This window comes from Canis lupus, chromosome 24 (assembly GCF_003254725.2).
Source record: "Canis lupus dingo isolate Sandy chromosome 24, ASM325472v2, whole genome shotgun sequence".
Taxonomy (NCBI): Eukaryota; Metazoa; Chordata; class Mammalia; order Carnivora; family Canidae; genus Canis; species Canis lupus.
Genome location: NC_064266.1, coordinates 11,205,401 through 11,224,885, shown reverse-complemented (window position 1 = coordinate 11,224,885; position 19,485 = coordinate 11,205,401). Strand labels below are relative to the sequence as shown.

The 19,485-nt window shown below is 40.4% G+C and overlaps 1 long non-coding RNA gene and 1 pseudogene across 2 annotated transcripts in view; both read right to left on the bottom strand.

Annotated features, from left to right (window-relative positions):
• Window positions 1–10,958: 10,958 nt before the first annotated feature.
• LOC112674306 (U4 spliceosomal RNA) lies at window positions 10,959–11,088 on the bottom strand (annotated as a pseudogene).
• A 2,606-nt stretch (window positions 11,089–13,694) lies between these two features.
• The window catches only part of LOC118352252 (uncharacterized), a 101,631-nt gene continuing 95,840 nt past the window's right edge, over window positions 13,695–19,485 (bottom strand). For both annotated transcript variants that reach the window (XR_004809098.2, XR_004809099.1), the window contains 2 exons: window positions 14,745–14,892; window positions 13,695–13,891 (listed from right to left, as the gene is read on the bottom strand). This is a non-coding gene — a long non-coding RNA (uncharacterized LOC118352252). The remainder of the gene's footprint in view (window positions 13,892–14,744; window positions 14,893–19,485) is intronic.

Genomic DNA, 19,485 nt, shown 5'->3' with positions numbered 1-19,485 from the left:
TAATCTAATCTATCATAAAAGATATTTGTATCTTTTTTTCTTGAGTGATAAATAGCTTACAATATAAGATATAGGGAATATGTTCTAAGAATTCTTAGTTGACTTCACAATAGTTTTTGTGGTCTTTTCAGCATGCAGCCAGTGCTGAACACTCCACTGATCTACTGCTATATCATATCTTTGATCCCTGACTGGATCTCTAGATCACTGGATCTCTGCTTGAAGCATGTCTTACGAGCAAACAGTTCTCTTGTGCTGCCCATCACTGAATTTAGAAAATAAAGCAAAGGGATGATAACCAAGATAACAACTGTCCATTTAAAAGTGGAAATCATGGGCTTGTCCAATGGCATAGAACATACTTTTCTCATTGTAAATTTAGAAAATCTCTTATATAACAATAAAGAGTATAGCTACCATAGAGAACAGAATTACATACATCTCAGGCTGCAATCTCAAGAATTTATCTAGCAATAGTAGTCAATGCAATCTATAATCACCTTTAATTTGTACCTTTTTTTAGACTAAGTTCTCTCATTCTTTGGTAGATTATGTAGGGTAAATGGGTATTTGCACAAAAGATATTCAAAATATCTAGACTCTTCTTTGAAATTAAGTGAAGGAAGCATCTGATCATGGAACTTCGGTAACTGGGCATAAGATGATACACATTCTTTTTTAGTTGCAGCCAAAATCAGGTTTGGGGTATTTCTGAGGGCTCTTTTGATGGTGGTGGTTGTTACAGAAAAATGGATCTTTTGGGTGCATGCTTATAAAACCAGACATTAACACCATTTGATTATTCACTTGCTCATATCTCTTGTTTTATTCATTAAAGACAAAGTTAAAAATTGGATCTATGCAATCCATGTCAGTGACTTTATGTGTTTGTGAATAATAAACAGACTTCAGTGTTCAGGGCTGATGTTCTAAGCTATAAACTTGATATCATTTGGATTTCTCCTTTGATGAGCCAACGGCATCACGAAGTTTTTAGCTTTAAATAGGGAAACATTTATGGGAGGAGAAGCAAATGTTCCCTTTGGAAGCAGTAGGGGAGGAGCAAAGAAGGGGAGGCTTTGCTCAGTCACACAAAAAAATGGACATGTGTTTCACGGTGGCCACAGCTTAAGTAAACATAAACTCTGAACCAGAGATCATACCCATCATTTCCTCAGTGCTAGCAGCACTAAACCAAAATATAGTTTTATTTGGCTAACCCCAAAGTAGGATGTGGGTGCCAGCCTTGAAAACCACATGATCAGGTTTCAAGCAGACACCACTAGGATTGTGCTTTTGTCTTAAGCAGGAAAGTCATAAAGGCATCACTACTCATAGCACCATCATTGTGTTTAGCAAACAGATGCAACCATAACAACAGTTAACTTCAAAGAGGTCTGCAGGGTCCTTGGCCCTTTTAGAAAATGTGATCCCTCTATGTTTTTCAAGGACGGGAAGAGAGACGGTAGGATCCCAGGGCCAGGCTGGTAGAGGAAGAAAGGACGACATAGTTTCCCGTCCTCCTATGAGCTCAGTTCTGGAGTCAACTGACCTAGAACACATGTTTAGAAGCATCATTTGGACTTCTCCAGACATTCATTTTTTCAAAATGGTGACCAGCAATGAACAAAATAGCAACCTGTGCTTTTGACATGCCACCATTTTATCTTTCTTTTGTAAGGAAGATTCTTCAGGGCCCAGGATCATTCCATTTGTCTCAAGTTCTGCAAGCCTCAAGCTTGGGCTTTCTGCTTCAGAGATCTTCACAGTGTGGAGTTTGATTTATTTATTTACCATGGAGTTGTTGTCCCCCCCACTCTAAAGCCCAGGAGGGATGGGCAGATGACAGACCTGAGTGCCCCAAGTTAATGGCTAGCCCTATATTCACAAGCTCATTTACTTTTGTTCTCACCTGACACCTCAATGCTGCCAATGAGTGGGAATTAATTTTATTGAGGACCACTCAGTTCCTTAAAAGAAAAACTGCTCACTTGGCTGGAAATGCTTTGACAGAAGGCAGAGCAGCCGGTCACACTTGAACACTGTCTTCTGGATTTGGGGGCAGAAGGGGAGTGGTGGATTTAGATAGGGGAGGAGACCAAGCAGTTATTTCACATGAGCTATTATGGGGTGGCCCAAATCACAGCAGAGTCTATCAACAGGCTCTTGTGCTAAAGACAGAGCCTGCTGCCTCCTTTTATGATACTCCCCACTGAATCTGTACGTGACCCCCCAGCACCCTTCCCAACAATCAACTGCCCATAAGAAGGTAATCATCTTATGGTGAATTGGAGAAGAAGAAAAGGCACTCTAGGAAAATGTTATGATAATAGAAAACTCTTCAGTGTTGTAACCATCTGGTGTACTGCAGTAACAAAGAGGGTGATAATTGAGTGCCCAGTAACTTCTTTTGGCCTCAGATAATGGGCACTCACCCTGATTTGTATTCTTCACAAGAGTAATTCACCATCATTTCACATCACATCTGTACCACATTTCCTCCATCAATACAGCCTTACACATAAGTTACCACACTTAATTAAGTCCACATCATTCTCCTCCAAAGAACAGAAAGGTTTGCACGGAGGCTCGAGTGGCAAAGAGGCCCAAATGAGATTTTAGTGACTCTCATTTTGTGGGAGGGATTGAGATGGATGGGGGGGCTCATGCCACCAAGGTTCAGCTCCGGGGTGGGGTGGGTGGGGATGCTCCTTGACAGCTTTAGGCTGGGCAACAGCTGTGGATAAGCTTAGGCAGGCAGCCTTGCGGCCAGGCCTGCTTACGGAGGGGCTGGCGACCCCATTGTCACATAATCTTGCTTTTGAAAATTTGCTACAATGGATTCGATCTGATTTCTAAGGTGCTGTCATCAAAGCATCATTAAAAGTCCTTTAAGAAACTAGAGAATAGACTAGATCACCAAAGGCAGCTTTGTCCCCTCCTCTCGGCCTTGCTTTGAGGCGCTTTCCCTTCCAGCTGACAGAAGGGGCACAGCCTGTAAGCTCTAAACAATTAACACGGATCATTTTGTTTTTCTTTAATCAAGACCAGGTTACTAGGAGAAGCAAGGCAACACTCTTTGGAAGACAGGAGTTTAAACTCTTCTACACCACCTTCTTGGCGTGAGAAGAATACTTCAGCGTTGCTCCAGTTAGCCCAAAGGTTCGCTTCAGGGAAGTGTGCTAGCTGGTATGGGTGTGTGGGGTGTGTTTCTCCCCACTCTTCAAAACTACTCTTAGAAGCTTAACAGTTCGCTCTTCCTAGAGGCTGTGCAAGCAGCAAACAGAAAGGAAAGCGCAGCCTAATGAGAAGGACATTAATCAACAACCTAAGTACCAATGGATGAAAGCAGAGACTCCCCCAGTCTCCCCACAATCTTAGTCATAAGTAAATTAGCAACTCTTTTTCCTCTCTTTAAATGATAAGGAGGGAGCCAGTGTGGGGAACTTGGAGATATTTCTCACAACAAGTGTCAAAATACCCTGAAAGCTCTGGGGGTGGAGGGAGCCCACCTCCCACACACAGTATGCCCTTCATTTGTTTATCTAAATGCTGACAAATTGCAGTATTTTAACAGCCTATCTTGGGTTTGGCTTCATTTGCATGGCGTGCCCTCTATCTCTGAGCCGATAATGAGGCTCAACATAAAGCCCTTTTGAGGGCTCTGCAGAGCCTGACAGTGATGAATACAGAGCGGGAGAATTAGGTGGTTAGGAGAAGAATATGCTATTGTGCACAACTCCTATCCTTTTATCTTCCCTGCTGCTCATTTTCAGGTCTTTCAAGGAAACTGCCTCCCTACCCTTTTTGGCCAGTGTCTTTTACCTCTCTTTCACTTTGAATGGGCACCATCTTCCAAATTGTCAGCTCAGCCTGGTGCTATTTTAGTCACATAATCATCGCCCCGTCTTATCCTATGAAATGCTAGAGGCTTCCTTTCACTATGTGAGCCACTGAGAAAAGCGGTGAAGCATTGTCCTGGGAACAGTCGGTCCCTCCACCCCCCCCACCCCCCCCACCCCCGGATTCTCAGATAGTCTCCTCTGCGATGTAGAACCCAACCAACCACCTTTTGTCGGAAGCACTCAGCTACCGTTACCAGAGTTGTCACTGACCACACCAGCTAAAGTGGGGAAATTACACAAGGTCAGTATTCTTCAGAAATTCAGTATTTTGAGGATTGTGTGCTCAAGCATCTATAATTTCATTTGATGGTGCTTACACTTTAAAATTGAACAGAGGGGACTTAGCTTGGTCAGAATGAGTGATGTTACATTGGGGGTTTCTCCAGCAAAGAGTAAATGCTTTCCCAGCAAAAGGCATTCCTCAGCGTGATACGTGGGAAAGCAGCTTCTGCCAATGAGACAGCGAGCTAATGAATGTGTTTGGAAAGGATCTTGTAGATGGATCTGGCTGATCATTTTCAAAATATGGGAAGAGACACAAAAGGTGAAGTGGTTTGTCCAATGTCACGTAAGTCTGTGAACTAATCCCATCTCATACAGAGGTCCAGGAAAGAACACAAACTACCTGAGTGAGCTCACAGGAAAACAGGCTAGTGCATTCCACTCTGTTTCAATTTCCCTAAGCAAGGGCTCCCAATCCATAAAATGGAATTTTTTTTTTTTTTTTTTGCTAGGATTCCTTACAAGGATCATCTGGAATTCCCAGACCCCAGACTCCCCCCACCCTGGTTCTTGGATCCAGGATTCATTCTCTGTAATTCTCTGAAAATGAAACTGATAATTCTCATTTCATCTGCTTTCTGCCTGTTTTCCTGGGTGAGGTGGCTTTTCAGGTACACCCCGAAGTCCTAGCTTCTTGGGTTTCACTATTTTCTTCTACATTCTATTCAACAGAATAGGCAAGACCTTGGATCCACTGGAAGTAAAGAAATGATCAGAAAAACTATCAAACTGATGGGTAAAGAGCCTGCTAGATAATGACTGAGATTCCACACAATTATTTTGTGATGCCATGAAATTCTGAAAGCTTTTGTTAATGCTTAGATATCTGATAAATTTATGTCTAGGTCCTCACCTTTCATAAATGATACATTTCATTCTCTTCACTTATTAACTTAATACTTGCTTACCATGGAACATATAGAAACTAGAAAAGTGTATTCCCCACCATCTCTAGTTCATCCTTTCTTCATTATTAATGTATTGCTAAATACGTTCTTTGTTCTTTCAAATACATTAACATCATGTTCTTCTTTTTTAACATCATGTTCTAAGTTTCAGGGCCACATATTTCTTTCCATTGACATATCTTATTTTTAAAAAGCAAATAATATTATATTTATATATAAATATAATATATATTTATTGCTCTCTATATATAACAGAGCAAAAAAAACCAGGCCCAGGGACTCATTCCATATATATAATGATATATATAATGGTCCTAAGAAGTGCTGTTTACATAACTGGTAATAAATGGCTGGTAAGTCCCATGAAAGATAGTGAATGATAATAATTTAACGTGTAATGACAGGTCATTGTGCAAAAGAAATTGTGGATTGTTATTACTGAAAAGTACTGTTATATAATCTATTAAGTTGCAAGGTCAAATGTTTTCCTTGTTTATATTTTCTGGATGCAAAAATCCATAGGACATGTATAGGACAGGGTTGAACAGGCTTTCAGATCTTGATTCCATTCTTTACTATCTGTGTAAGGTAGGAAATCTGCTTTGCCTTTCTGAGTCATCATTTCTTCAACTGTAAAAGACAGTAACAATGCCTCTCTTTTAAGATTGCTGTAATAAGATAATGTATGTTAGCCATTTAGCACAGTACCTAGTAAACAACTGTTTCTTTAGAAGTAGGGACCTAATAAAGATACTTATGAAATCTTCTGGAATTCATCTCTGATATATTCTCAGGACTCTGGTAGTGCATGTGTGTACTCTGAATCTTCCTGGTAGCTTATAGGAGGAGATCAGCTGACCAGTTTCTATTGTGAGGATATATTTGCCACTCCTCTGTATAAAAAAACCCAGAGACCTTCCCCCGCTGCTGCTTCAAGGCCCATTGAGTGAATGGTGGTAAAAGCCATCTGTTCTGCTGGGATGGAGAAGTGATTGATAAAATTTTATGTATGTGTTCCTTGCAAGTCAACAATTGGGTCTGTCTGAGTCTGGATATGCTGTCCCTATGGGCATTTAAGAGGACATATGTAGTGGCATTTGAGTGCTAATTTTTGCTTTGGAAAGAAAAGAAGATTTGCATTGGAGACCTTATTAAAAACACTTATTGAGTCTGTAACATATGGAAAATAATAATAATCCTCACAGTTCAGCATAATAACACCAGTCTTCACTGTGGAACTCAGGAGAGTATGTACATTTACTGGTCCCGGTTTAAAAAAATATTCAAATTATGTGAGTGGGCAGCAGGGCAGAATGCATTCTAATGGTCAAAAAACTAGGGTGTTAATTCAGATTAATCCTTCATCAATTATGTAATAAATCAATCTACTTTGAATTTGATTTTTAAGTAGTTCACTTAAATAGCATATTTCTAATGTATTTTGCAATAAAATGAAGCAAAGATCAACAACATATTTATGACAGCTTGAATGGCAAAGTTTTTTTTTTAATTGAAGTTCGACTTGCCAACATATAGTATAATCCCAGTGTTCATCCCATCAAGTGCCCTCCTCAGTGCCCATCACCCAGTTACCCCATCCCCTTACCCACCTTCCCTTCCACAACCCTTTGTTCATTTCCCAGAGTTAGAGTCTCTCATGGTCTGTCTCCCTTTCTAATTTTCCCACTCATTTTCCCTACTTTCCCTTATAATCCCTTTCACTATTTCTCATATTCCCTGTATGAGTGAAGCCATATGATGATTAAGAAAGAGGCTTGAGATACAGCTCTGTTCCCCTTAATTACATTTGTATGAGACATCCACATTTCAGATGGCAGACACAAAGTCTTGGGCAAAAAGAGATGCCTTTTCCTGCTGAATCAATTCTACCAATTTCCCCTTACTGTTTTCACCTTCTTCCTCAATAAGAGAAACCCCATTTTAGCTAGGCAAATGATTTCTTGGATAAAGACTACATTTCCCAGCCTTCCTTGTGGCTAAGTGACCATGTGACTCAGCTCTGCCCATGAGATGTAACTGGAAGTAGTATGTGCCCATTACAGCAGTACCTTTTGACCTGCCTTTCAGCATGCCAGCTGGAATATGACAGGAAAAATGGAAGCTCCCACAGTTCCCATTATGATTGTGCAAATGGCGTCCATATATAACAGAGGAAAAAACCAGAAAACTCTTGAGTCTCTGACATGATGGAGCATCATACTATAAGGACTTACTAATGTACAAAATTTATAAATGTTGAAGAAAAATATACACATATATATACACAAATACATATACATATATCCTATGTTTTTAAGCCACTGTTTATTAGGCTTGGGTTTTTACAAATTGTACTAATCTTACTTTATGCATCCATACCCTGCATGCCCCTTTGAAATTCACATGATTATCAAGTTTTCCAGAATCTTCCTGTAGCATATCCAGAAGTATTATGGGGATATATCTGCTACTGCCCTGCTTGAGGCCCAGGGACTCATTCCCAATATTACTGTCAGAGGGATGGGAGGTGCAAGGAGGTACAAAACCAATTACCTTATGGTTTCCAGCTTGTACGAAATTCCACTGTGACCCTGAGTTCTGCACAGGGATTAGGTATTTAATATTGGTGCTATCCCAAACAAAAATGGCAGAAGTTCAAATCACTCCTCACTAACTGCTCAGTTAATAAGCACTGTTTGGAATTCCTGGTTTCTGGTGAGTTCTTTGATACGCAGTAGTCAAAATATATAGAAGACATGGTTTCTGTATTAATGGAGCTTTCACTGAGAAAGCCAGATAACAAGACTTAAACTTAAATTGAATAATAGGATGTAACTTGTAGCAGGAGCTTCTGAAGTAGGCAGATATGGGTGGGTCACAGTTGTTAGGAGTGGTCCCAGGCAGAGGAGGAGACACGATAATGGGATAGAGAGAGCTAATACAATAAACTGGGTAAAAGACAGTAAAAATATAAAGGCAGTATGAATCTATTTATTCAATAGCCACATGTGTGTGAGGCTGTGTCAGGTGCTAAGGATGACAAAATTAACCTTGGACAATTAAACTGACTTCATTGTAGTTTAGTTTCCTCATCTGTAAAACGGAGACAGTAAGAGAGCTCTATTCAGGACTAAATTTGTTACTGCATATAAAGCACTTAGAATAGTACCTTGTACATGGTACATCCTCAATAAGTATAATCACTATTTTTTAATATTTATTTATTTTAGAGAGAGATGGAGACAGGGAGAGAGAGAGAAAGAGTGAGTGTGTGGGGGGAGGGCATAGGGTGAGAGAATCTCAAACAGACTCCACGCTGAGCTCAGAGCCTGATGCAGGACTTGCTTTCACAACCCTGAGATCATGACCTGAGCCAAAATCAAGAGTCAGACGCTCAGCCAACTGCACCACCCAGGTGCCTCTCTAGTTATTATTTTTAAAATTTATTTATTTTTAGCAATCTCTACACCCAACATGGGGCTTGAACCGGTGACCTCAAGATCAAGAGTCACATGCTCCCTGTGACTGAGCCAACCAGGCGCCTATTATTTTTTTTAGAGGGGCTCAAAGTTTAGTAGGAGTGACAAGATGTAAATATTATTAATGCTAGTACAGTGTAATAATTAATGTAACAGAATGGATGTAGCACTCTGAAAAAGACAGGAGGAGGAAATAAAGAGCTGGGAGAAGGCAACTGTGAATCCTCCCCAGAAAAATCCTACTGGAACTCAGACATGAAAGAGGACCTGAGAAGTTTCTCCAGATATAGAATAGAATTACAGGCTGGGGCACCATTTGTGCAAAAGCAAGGTGGACGTGCTGAAGTTTGACAGGTTGAAGAATGCTGCCAGTGCTTGGAAGACCGCCAGAATGGGGTCTCCCGGCACACACTGGCACAAACACAGCAGTCATTTACAGCGAGCAGCCATCCTGAGAGGGCCTGTTCTGTTCGACTGCCTAGTCCCTCTCTATGCCAAACTGGTTATTATTTTGAATATCATCCTCCCTGTCAATGGTGTGGGAGATGATGTGGGAAGTGTCAACACAGGCTGTAAATGTCGGTAAAGAATCAAAAATAAGCCCTGCTGGTTAGTTCACTACTCCCTGAACATCAGACATCTACTTCACAGAGAAAACTGCTACAGTTCTCTGTTCTCCTTATTAGTGATACTCTTGTGTAAAATTTTCAGTATCATCTAATTGATATTTAATAAGCAATTAGTACTGGTATATACATATTATATTTATATATATATTATTTCTATGTAATTGCTGTGTTACAGAAGGGTGTAAACTAAGTCCTATGCCACTTAAAAGATGTGGATGCACCTTATACAAATGTGACAAAAGTGGAGGTGCTCATGGGATTCCCACACACTTTCCCACATTGACTAGCCCATACCTGAGCTGTTTTGACTGATGATACATATGTAGAAGTGATGAGTATCACTCCAGCCAAGTATTAAGAGCTACTGAGTGTTCCATGTACTTTCCTCCTCCATTTTCCACCACCATGGGATGGTGTGTCATGAACTCCTTTGCTGGACATGTAGCATGAGTAATAAAGCTCTTCTATGTTAATAAACTGGGTTTTAAGGATTAATTTGTAACAACACAAGCTAGCACTACCCTAATGTCAGAATTGTTAACAGAAGTGGAGGATTGCTTGCTCTTATGGACTGAATGCTTGTGTCCTCCCAATTCATACTTCAGAACTTTACCCTCCAAAGTGATATTAGGAGGTAGGACCTTTGGGAAGTAATCAGGATTAGATGAGGTCATGAGAGTCGAGTCCTCATTCATGAGATTAGTGACCTTATAATTATGCATCAGGAGAACACTTGCTTCCTCTCTGTGCACTCTGCCATGTAAGAATATGGAGCAGTCAGAAGTCTGTGGTCCAGAAGAGAGTTCTCACCAGAACCTGACCAAGCCCTAATCTTGAACTTCCAGAGCTGTGAGAAATAAATTTCCTCATTTATAAGCAACCTAGTCCATGGCATTCTGTTACAGCAGCCCCAACTGACTAAGACATACATCAAAATCTAAAATGTGTAGTTTTGGTTTAGTGACTGGTGGTATATAGTGATGAAACATATCAGAGGCAGGACGCCTGGGTGGCTCAGCTGTTGAGCATCTGCCTTTGGCTCAGGGTGTGATCCCGAAATCCCAGGATCGGTCTCACATCAGGCTTTTTGCATGGAGCCTGCTTCTACCTCTATGTCTCTGCCTGTGTGTGTGTGTGTGTGTGTGTGTGTGTGTGTGTGTCTCATGAATAAATAAATAAAATCTTAAAAAAAAAAAAGAAAGAAATGCATCAGAGGCAACAAACATGGCAATCTGTGTTTCTCAGGAACAAAATATTGGTAAAACTGTCATCTGAGGAAGCCTACTTGGTACCAGGCCATTTGGGTTCTAAGCCAGATACTCAGGAAAGACATTGAAAACCTGGATCTTAATTTTGCTATTACTTTTCTGTGTCCAGATTTGGCAAAGGGTCAAAGATTTAAAAGGGGAGATTTCAGAGAGAACCACAGAGGTGCACATACAGAACTGAATGATAGAGAACTAATGCAGAAATCTGGGGCCCTGAACTGTGGGAAGAGTTGGCTTTGAAACCCCCTCAACATAGGGGTTGGGATTTAGAAGGTTTTTTTTTTAATTTTTTTTTTAATTTATTTATGATAGTCACACAGGGAGAGAGAGAGGCAGAGACACAGGCAGAGGGAGAAGCAGGCTCCATGCACCGGGAGCCCGACGTGGGATTCGATCCCGTGTCTCCAGGATCGCGCCCTGGCCAAAGGCAGGCGCCAGACCGCTGCGCCACCCAGGGATCCCTAGAAGGGTTTTTATTGCCAGTTTTATCTGTAAGATCTTTCAAAGCAAAGCTTTGTTTTCTTATCTTGTTGTTGTTTTTGTTGTTGTTGTTTAATTAGCAATAATCGCGCCTCGGACAAACCTCATCGGCTATGATACTGCCACTCTGCAAAGCTAAAGTTTTTTTTTTTTTTTTTTTAATGTGTAATCTTCTAACTAGAGCCAATAGCCTCAGTAAATTAAAAGCTAGAGACATGCTGAGAAGGTGAGGAAGTAGACATTTTAGATGGCATTTAAAAGAACTGTATGATTACTGATATGTAGAACTTATTGGAAGCAAGTGAATTAGAGGCCTACTGAATTTTTTAGAAAATTTTGCTGCCAAAGACTTATAAATCCTGAAGTTTAAAACAACTCTTGGTCTCCCAATCATTCATGGTCGGGAAGCAGGCTGAAAAAAATTGTGCAAGCTCAAAGGGCAGTATATTCCCCAGTGCCCATTAAATGTGGCCAAGGAATATAACGGACAAATAAGAATATCCTGGAAAGAGATCCAAGCATCTTGGAGAACAATGGGCAAGGAGTCTCCCAGAGAACAGAATGAGTGTCTAATCAAGTAATATTCTTCAAGTCCAGATCCTTAAAAGTGTCCCCAGAGAGAGGAGACAAATGGCTGTTATGTGTCTTCCATTATTCCATTTATTGTGGTTAATTTTATTTCTTTTGTACCATTATATAATGGGGGCAAGTAGAAAATACATTTAGTTCACAAGATTCTGGACTAAGAAAAACTATATTTGGACACAAACAGTTGTGTATCATATGGATATTCTGTATTTTGAGCAGGATACATGACAGATGGAATCTTAGATAATTTCTCTTGGGGAATCATTGAGTATTTTCTATATGTGAGAGTATCAAGAGGGATTCCTACAGGAAACAAGGCAAATCTCAACTTAGGAAAATTTAAGTAAGTTTATTGATAAAGGAATTAGTTCTAAAGAGGTAGGTGATGTGTTGAGGGAATAGTAGGGATGGTGCAGGAACTTGGGGCTGTTGTCATCCGTAGGCTCAGAAGAATGAAGGGAGCAAATGGTTTCTAGGATCTGGAAGGAGAGCAAGAATGAGTCATTTAGGTCAGTTCAAAAGGCTCAGAAAGCCAAGGTGATCTCACAAAGAGAGACTCAGGAACATAAATATCCTGACCTAATTTTCTACCTCCTCTTAGGTCTCCTGGGCCTTCTTTTTTAGTCATCCCAGCTGGAAGCCAGTGGATATTGAAGCCTTTGGACATAGTCCATGTATGTTAGCTGCAATGGGCAGGGAGCTGGCTAACAAAGGGGCAGAAAAGATGTGGAAGGGCAGACAAAATACATGGAAGTGGGAAAGAGGGAAAAGAGGGTTATTGACTGACCAGAATAGAAAATTCAGGCATGTAGTCCTACTCCAACCCCCTTTCACATATTCACAATTTGGAGTTTTCAGTGAGGGAGGAATAAATACATGCTTTGAGCAGCAAAGCCCTCATGATGCAGTTGCAGATGGGTGAAATTCATAGCTTCAGCACTAGATCATTGATCTAGACCAAAATTCAAAGTTCATGACTCCTTGCAAGGTGCCATGCTGATGGCCCAGGACTAGTCATAGCCTGATTAAAAGTAAGTACCAGGGAAAAAAGTTCATGAAGCATGGCAGTGTATCACTACCAGGAGATGATAACCACATTCTCCACGGATGACTCTACTTACCTCTTGATTGATACATGGCCTTAATGGTGCCAATCCTTTTTTTTTTAACGGTGCCAATTCTTTACCTCTCTCTATTCCCATGTCCTTTACCATGTGACTTTGCAGTTCCTTTCACTATAGAGATGGAGTCTGTTTTTTACTGATCTTTGAATATAGCTGTCCTTGTGATTTGCTTTAGTTAATAGAAGTATATTAATTAGAAGAGATAATATGCCAGATCTAAGCCAAGGCTCAAGAGGTCTTGTGTCTGCTCATGCTCTGTGCCTGTGTTGTCATCATGAGAACAGGCTCTGGTTAGTCTGCTGGAAGATAAGGAAAATCTAAAGCACAGCCAAGTCACTCCAGCCAATGGAGCAACAGCCACCCAACCTCACACATGGGAACAATCCCCAGCAAAGATTAGAGATTAATCTGCTTGCTGTTGACTCAAGACACTTGAACATAGTTACTGTTGTATGCTACTGTGGTTCTATGGCTGTTTATTACAGCAGCTGTGACAAGAGATAACTAATACTCTCTCTCATTTCTCTCCAGCCATACTATCGCTTCATTGGACTATTATTCCACTTTAATGACAGCTTTGACTGCATAATGACTGTAAGTCCAACTCATGAACAGCAATTTTCACAATGTCTTTGACCTCAGTCCTTGTAAGAATTGTGTTAGGCCTTTATTTGGCCTCAGTCTCTTTAATCACACTTTAATCTAAATCAAATTTCCCTGAGTTTAAATTCTAGCTTTGCTTTTTAACAGCTGCAATCTTGGTAATTAAACTTGCAAAACTTCAAACTCCTCTTCTTTATAATGGGAATAAACTGTCATCAGAACTAAATGAGAACATATGAAGCTTTTAGTATTTAGCATAGCGCCTATGCTTTCACTCATTGGTAAGATTAGTCACAAGAGAAGAGATCCCATCTACTCCTTGTTATTATCACTTAGAGCTGAGGTGTGGCATGTAAATCACAAAACTGGATGGAAGGAATGAGATGGACTGTCTACAACCACAGTTTTAACTTCTATCTATTGTTTATTGCATCGTTTTTTAGGGAAGAAAAATTTTAATGAGGGCCAGTAACTTTATGAATAAAAACCAAGAGGCCAAGAGTCCTCAGCTTATATGTGGTTTGTGTTTACATATTCCCATGAGGGCTGCACTGCAGGTCACTTAATTAAATCAACAAAGTCTGGAGCAGATGATTCCCGGTGGCGTGCTGAAGCCAGTCTATACCTGTTGGTGAGAGTCATTCATTCAATTTTCAGCATTTTTAAGCCAGTTTTTATATACAATTCGTATTAAAAATTAAGCTTATCAATTTACTGTGCAACAAGTTACATTGGATACAAAAGTAATACATACTCAAACCTAATTAATTTATTATTTGTGTTCTTGGGCTTATTGACGTTGATTGTATGGTAGAAATACTACAGTGGTGTGCTGCTGCACATCTCTTCCCCACATGAGTACAGTGACACCACACTGGCTCACTGAGGTTGGCCAGAGTGGAAAGTCTAAGTGACTACAACAGGGCCAGCATACAATGAGTGACTCCATTAGTACCTAGAAGGCACTGCTGTGTTTGTACTTGTTTAGAATGACATCCCCTGACTACTTTTGCCGTGTTATAATATTTTGTTATGATAATAGGAAGTTGCCTATAGCTTTCAGTATTCCTCCAAGGAAAAGTTTTCTTTTTCAACAATATACTGGTGAGTCAATAAACTTTAGAACAAACCATCAGAATTAACTACAGAATGTGGTCAATGTCATTCTTAGCTACCTCATGCTCTGGCAAGGGGTAGAATGAGAAAAGGAGAGCAAGGATGAGGCAACCTTAGAAACCCGGGGCAAATATTTTCTGAGGATTCTGTGACTGATCTGTTTTCCTGGCTGACTGTGGTGTGTGGAGAGAAGAGGGAATCGTGGGTACGGGTGAAGGGGATGAGACTTTCAAGCTCAGCTCCATTGCCTACCATATCTCTGACCCTGTTCTAGTCACTTAGACTCTCCTGGGCCTCAATTTTACCCAGAAAATGAGAAGATTATATGAGATTATATGTAATATCTAACTTAGTTCTCAAACCTGATGGTGTTCAGTTCACAGAAGAAAAAGGAAAAAAGAGGAAGAAACAGCTCTGGAAGACGCTCCATTTTATCTCCTCCATTCTTAATAAATCTTTGGTGGCCAGGACAATTTCAGAGAAGTGTGTCCAGTATGAGTAGAGCTCTTCCTTAAAAGGAGAGAATTTAATGCAATGAGAAACAGTTTTCATAGGGAGATTGAGACCTGTACTTCACAGCTTCTGATTTTGTTACAGGTCATGTGAAGAAAAAACTTGGACCCTTCATGTACCTGGATAATTTTAAAGGAATGTTACAGGCTGTCCTGGAGCAGGTACCAGAAATAGGCTGCTTTGTCCACTTTACAGATAGCTGGTCTCTGGAAATACACCCCAGTGGGGAGGGGTAGGAGTGGCAGACAGGAGATATGGGGCCTCAGATCTTGTTGGGTAAACAGACCCTTTGGAACTGGTCAGCTCTGGCCATCCCCAGCTCATTTGTGGAGTCCTCCACTGCCCCCAACTTCTTGCTCTGAGGCCAGCAGCCACCTCTGCCTCTGCCTCCACTTTGGTGAGTGGGAGCTAGGCTCCCACTGCCACTGAGCAAAGCAGGGGACACTCATCACCCTGAGTCAGACAAGCTGGAGGGTATGACCTATTAGACCACAGCACCCTCACCACACGCACACTGAAGTCTGACTCAAGACCACAAAAGCAGGACAGTCAGACTTCTGCGGCTAAGATCCCTTCACCTCCTCAGTTCCCAAACTCCCTGGGTGTCAGTCCACCCATCCTATGAGCATTCCTGGTGGTGAGAAACCTCAGGGCCCTGGGAGGATTGCAGGAGAAAAAAAGCAGTTTAGGGCAAAGTGATTTATGCTTTTAAGAGCAAGCTGGCACTGGGATTCCATGCTGGGTATGGAGCCTACTTAAAAAAAAATAAATAAATAAAAAATAAAAAAACAGAGACCAAGCTAGCACCATACCATCAGATGAAAATTTTTTTCAGAATTTACAAACAATTCTTTACATTTAAAGAGGGCTTTGATCTCTTATAATTTTATAATTTTGTTTTCCAACTAGATTTTGAGTACTCAAAGCCTCCTTAGTTTATGCTTTTTCCAGTGCCAGTCATAAGGGGCGCCTGGGGTGCTTATGATTTGATGAATGTTTCCCCAAGGAGGGCTGTCGTTTCAACTCTTGACCCCTCTAGAAATGGCCATTACCTGCCTGGCAATATGACAGCTTTGGTCAGTGCTGCCAGCTCACCTCCCCACCACAAATTATATCTTGTCTTCTGCAAACTCACTTGACAAAACAAAAAGCTTTAGTGGCCAATATAACCCCTTTTCTCTATTTGCTTTAGTTCTATGGTGGAACATATTCCATATACATATATATGTGATTTTTTTTACATAAAACCTATCTACTCCTGAAAAGTATTATTAGCTGATCTACTTGTTTTGATATGTAGATCGATTTTGAGGGTCTCTCCTAATCTAAAACTGATTTTTTCCTAAATACTTCATTAATAGTTCTTGATCAAGCCAGATATAAAAGAAATCAATTAATCTGAGCAGTCTTAGTCCCTTACGATGGATTTGAAGAGCCACTGTATTCTACTCCTACATATACACTGAAGAGGAATGAAACATATGTTCACATAAAAACCTGCACGTAAATAATCACAACAGCATCATTCATAATAGCCAAAAGGTGCAAAACCCCCAGACATCTACCAACTGATGAAAAGATAATGAAAATGGGGTATATCTATAAATGGAATATTATTCAGATATGAAAGGCAATGAAATACTGATATGCTATATAGCACAGATGAACCTTTAAAGCATTATGTAGGCAAAGCCAGACTCAAACAGCACATATTCTATTTATATGGTGTCTAGAATAGACAAATCTAAAGAGGCAGATGGTAAATTAGTGGTTGCCTAAGGGTTGATAAGAGAGGTCAAGGGATGTGCAAATTAGTAAAGGGACACCTCACTAGAGTCCAGAGGCTGAAAGTGGGAGCCCTACCACTCAATGTCAATTAGAGGAAGAATTGTTACAGACTTAAAAGAAGAATCTCAATTAAGAATGAATCATTAATTATAGGCCCCCCAAAGGGAAAGATGTACAATGTACCTCCTATAAGAAACTGACTACCCCTACAACTCAGCCAATGAGAAACCAACATCACCCTGAACTGGTGTTTTTCCCCCATTGGATTTTAGTTCAAAACAACTCCTCTCAACTCCATTCTTTTTCACCGTAAAATAACATTTCTCTCCTTTGTTGTCCTTGCCTATGGTTTTGCCATAGCTTGCATTTCCTGAACTGCAATTTTCTATTCCCAAATAAACCCATTTTTGCTGGTAAAGTAAATGATTCTTATTTTTAAATCTGACAGAGGGGAAAAAGGCCAACATGGGAGATAAGGACTGATTATTAGTGGGTATAGGGTTTCTTTTTGGGGTGGTGGAAAGGTTCTAAAATTGATCATGATTATGGTTGCACAACTCTGTGAATATACTAAAAACCACTGCATTGTGCACTTTAACTGGAAGAACTGAACGGTCTGTGAACTAGATCTCAATAAAGCTATTATTAAAAAATTAAAGTTAAGAGCCAATCTTTAAGCCTCAAATTTTTTTTATTTTTTCCTTTTTGTATTGTCAATAGTAATACTTTACTATTGTGTAATTAAAATTATGGTAACAATCATCTTAAGTAACAATATAATAATTATCAAAAATAGTGCTGACATACTGTGTTTTCATGGAATAGCCTTTTATATGGAACAATCAGGAAATACGATTTAGTTGAATGGATTGGCAACAGCTACTATTTTATCGCCTTCTAAAAATTATTGGCCTGTGTGAAAATCAAAGTTCTTTTAATGCCTCCAGGGAACTGTGTGACCTACATTGTGTTTCTTCTAGGTATCATCTCCTATCACTCTTCCTCCTTGCTCCTCCTTGTTCAGTGGCCTCTGACTTCCTATGTCCGTGCACAGTTGGCATGCTCCTTCCTGTCTCAGACTTCTGCCCTGGCTATTGCATGAGCATGCCCTGGAATGCTCTTCCCACATATATGAACATGGCTTCACACTCAGTCATTCAACTTTTGCCCAGAAGTCAGCTTCTCAATGAGGCCTTCTATGACTACTCTAGTGTGTCCTTCAAACATACTAAATAATTTCCTTATTTATTATGTTTATATTTTCTTCTGTTTCCCCCTTCAAAATATAAGCTCCATTAGGTTAGAGATATTTGGCTACGTGTTTTCCAATTGATCCCTCGCATGTACCACAATGCCTGGCATACAATGTTAAGTTTATGTCTGCTGAATGGATGAATGGACACAGATGCTAGTAGTTCACTTTGGGGTGCACATTGTTCTTTGCCACTTTTTCAATCAGTCCATCTCCAGTTTTAGACATTCACTTGGGACTGAATACCAAAGGAAAACAACAACAATAACTGTAAAACAGGGAATATGTATCTTTGGAGAGTAAGGGGTCAATCCTTTAAAAAGATAAGAATCCAAATATAGAAATAAACAATATAAAACACATCTGGACTACATATTAATTATTATTCTGGTGAAAATATTGATAGATCACTCTGAGATCTTTTTAAAGTTAATATCATATATTCAGCCAGCCAAACAGTTACTAATTGAGCATCTTCTGTGTGCCAGGCACATGATGACAGTGAAGTAATGGTGGAGTTTACATAGTAGTGGGAAGACCAACAAAAAACCACCAAAGTAGTACATGTGATGTCAAGTGGTGCTGACTGCTATAAAGAAAAACCAGGGGATCCCGGGTTGCTCAAAGGTTTAGCACCGGCCTTTGGCCCAGGGCATGATCCTGGAGTCCCGGAATCGAGTCCTACAATGGGCTCCTTGCATGAAGCCCGCTTCTCCCTCTGCCTGTGTCTCGGCCTCTCTCTCTTTCTCTCTCTGTGTCTCTCATGAATAAATAAATAAAATCTTAAAAAAAAAAAAGAAAATTCAGTAAGGTAGGCAATAAAAATTAAAGGGGTGTTGGACTGGCTGGCAAAGGCCTGTGACATTTGCACAGACTTGAATAAATTGAGGCAGAGACTCAGGCACATCTGCAGAAGAGTGCTCCAGGCCCAGGGAAAAGTGCTCCAGGCCCAGGGAAGAGCTAGTGCTAAATCCTGCAAGTGGAATATGTTGCCATTTTCTAAGAGCCAGGAGTGAAAAAGAGTGAGAGGAAGTGATGTTGGAGTGGTCTCTAGGAATCAAGTCACCATGAAACCTTGCAGACCATGGTCAAAATTTGACAGCTATATTCTTAGGGCCAAGGGAGCTTATGCCAGGTTGAACGGACATGATCACTTCTACATCGAGTGACATGATCTGACCTACATCTCAGGAGGACTGTTTTGACTTTGGCAATGAGAATATAAGCAAAGCAATAGGATGCATTGTATACGAAAACCAGAGGGAAATCTGGGGCTATACTCTATCAGGAAAGCAGAATTAGGCCTTATGGCTAAAAGAAGTAAGTGGGGTCGTCTTCTCCTTGGAAAGATCAGAACCCCACAGAATGCTGACTTCCTTCTGGGACTGCTCTGTATGATGGACAGGCTGGCATGTGTGTAAAGGCAAAACAGGACAGTGAGGAGGATGTATCTCCTGTGATGAGGAAACAGCCAGCTGTGTTGTGGTGAGTTCTGTCTCCTCAAAGGCAGGACCCAAACATACCATGGGATGTACTCCCAGTCAGAGTAG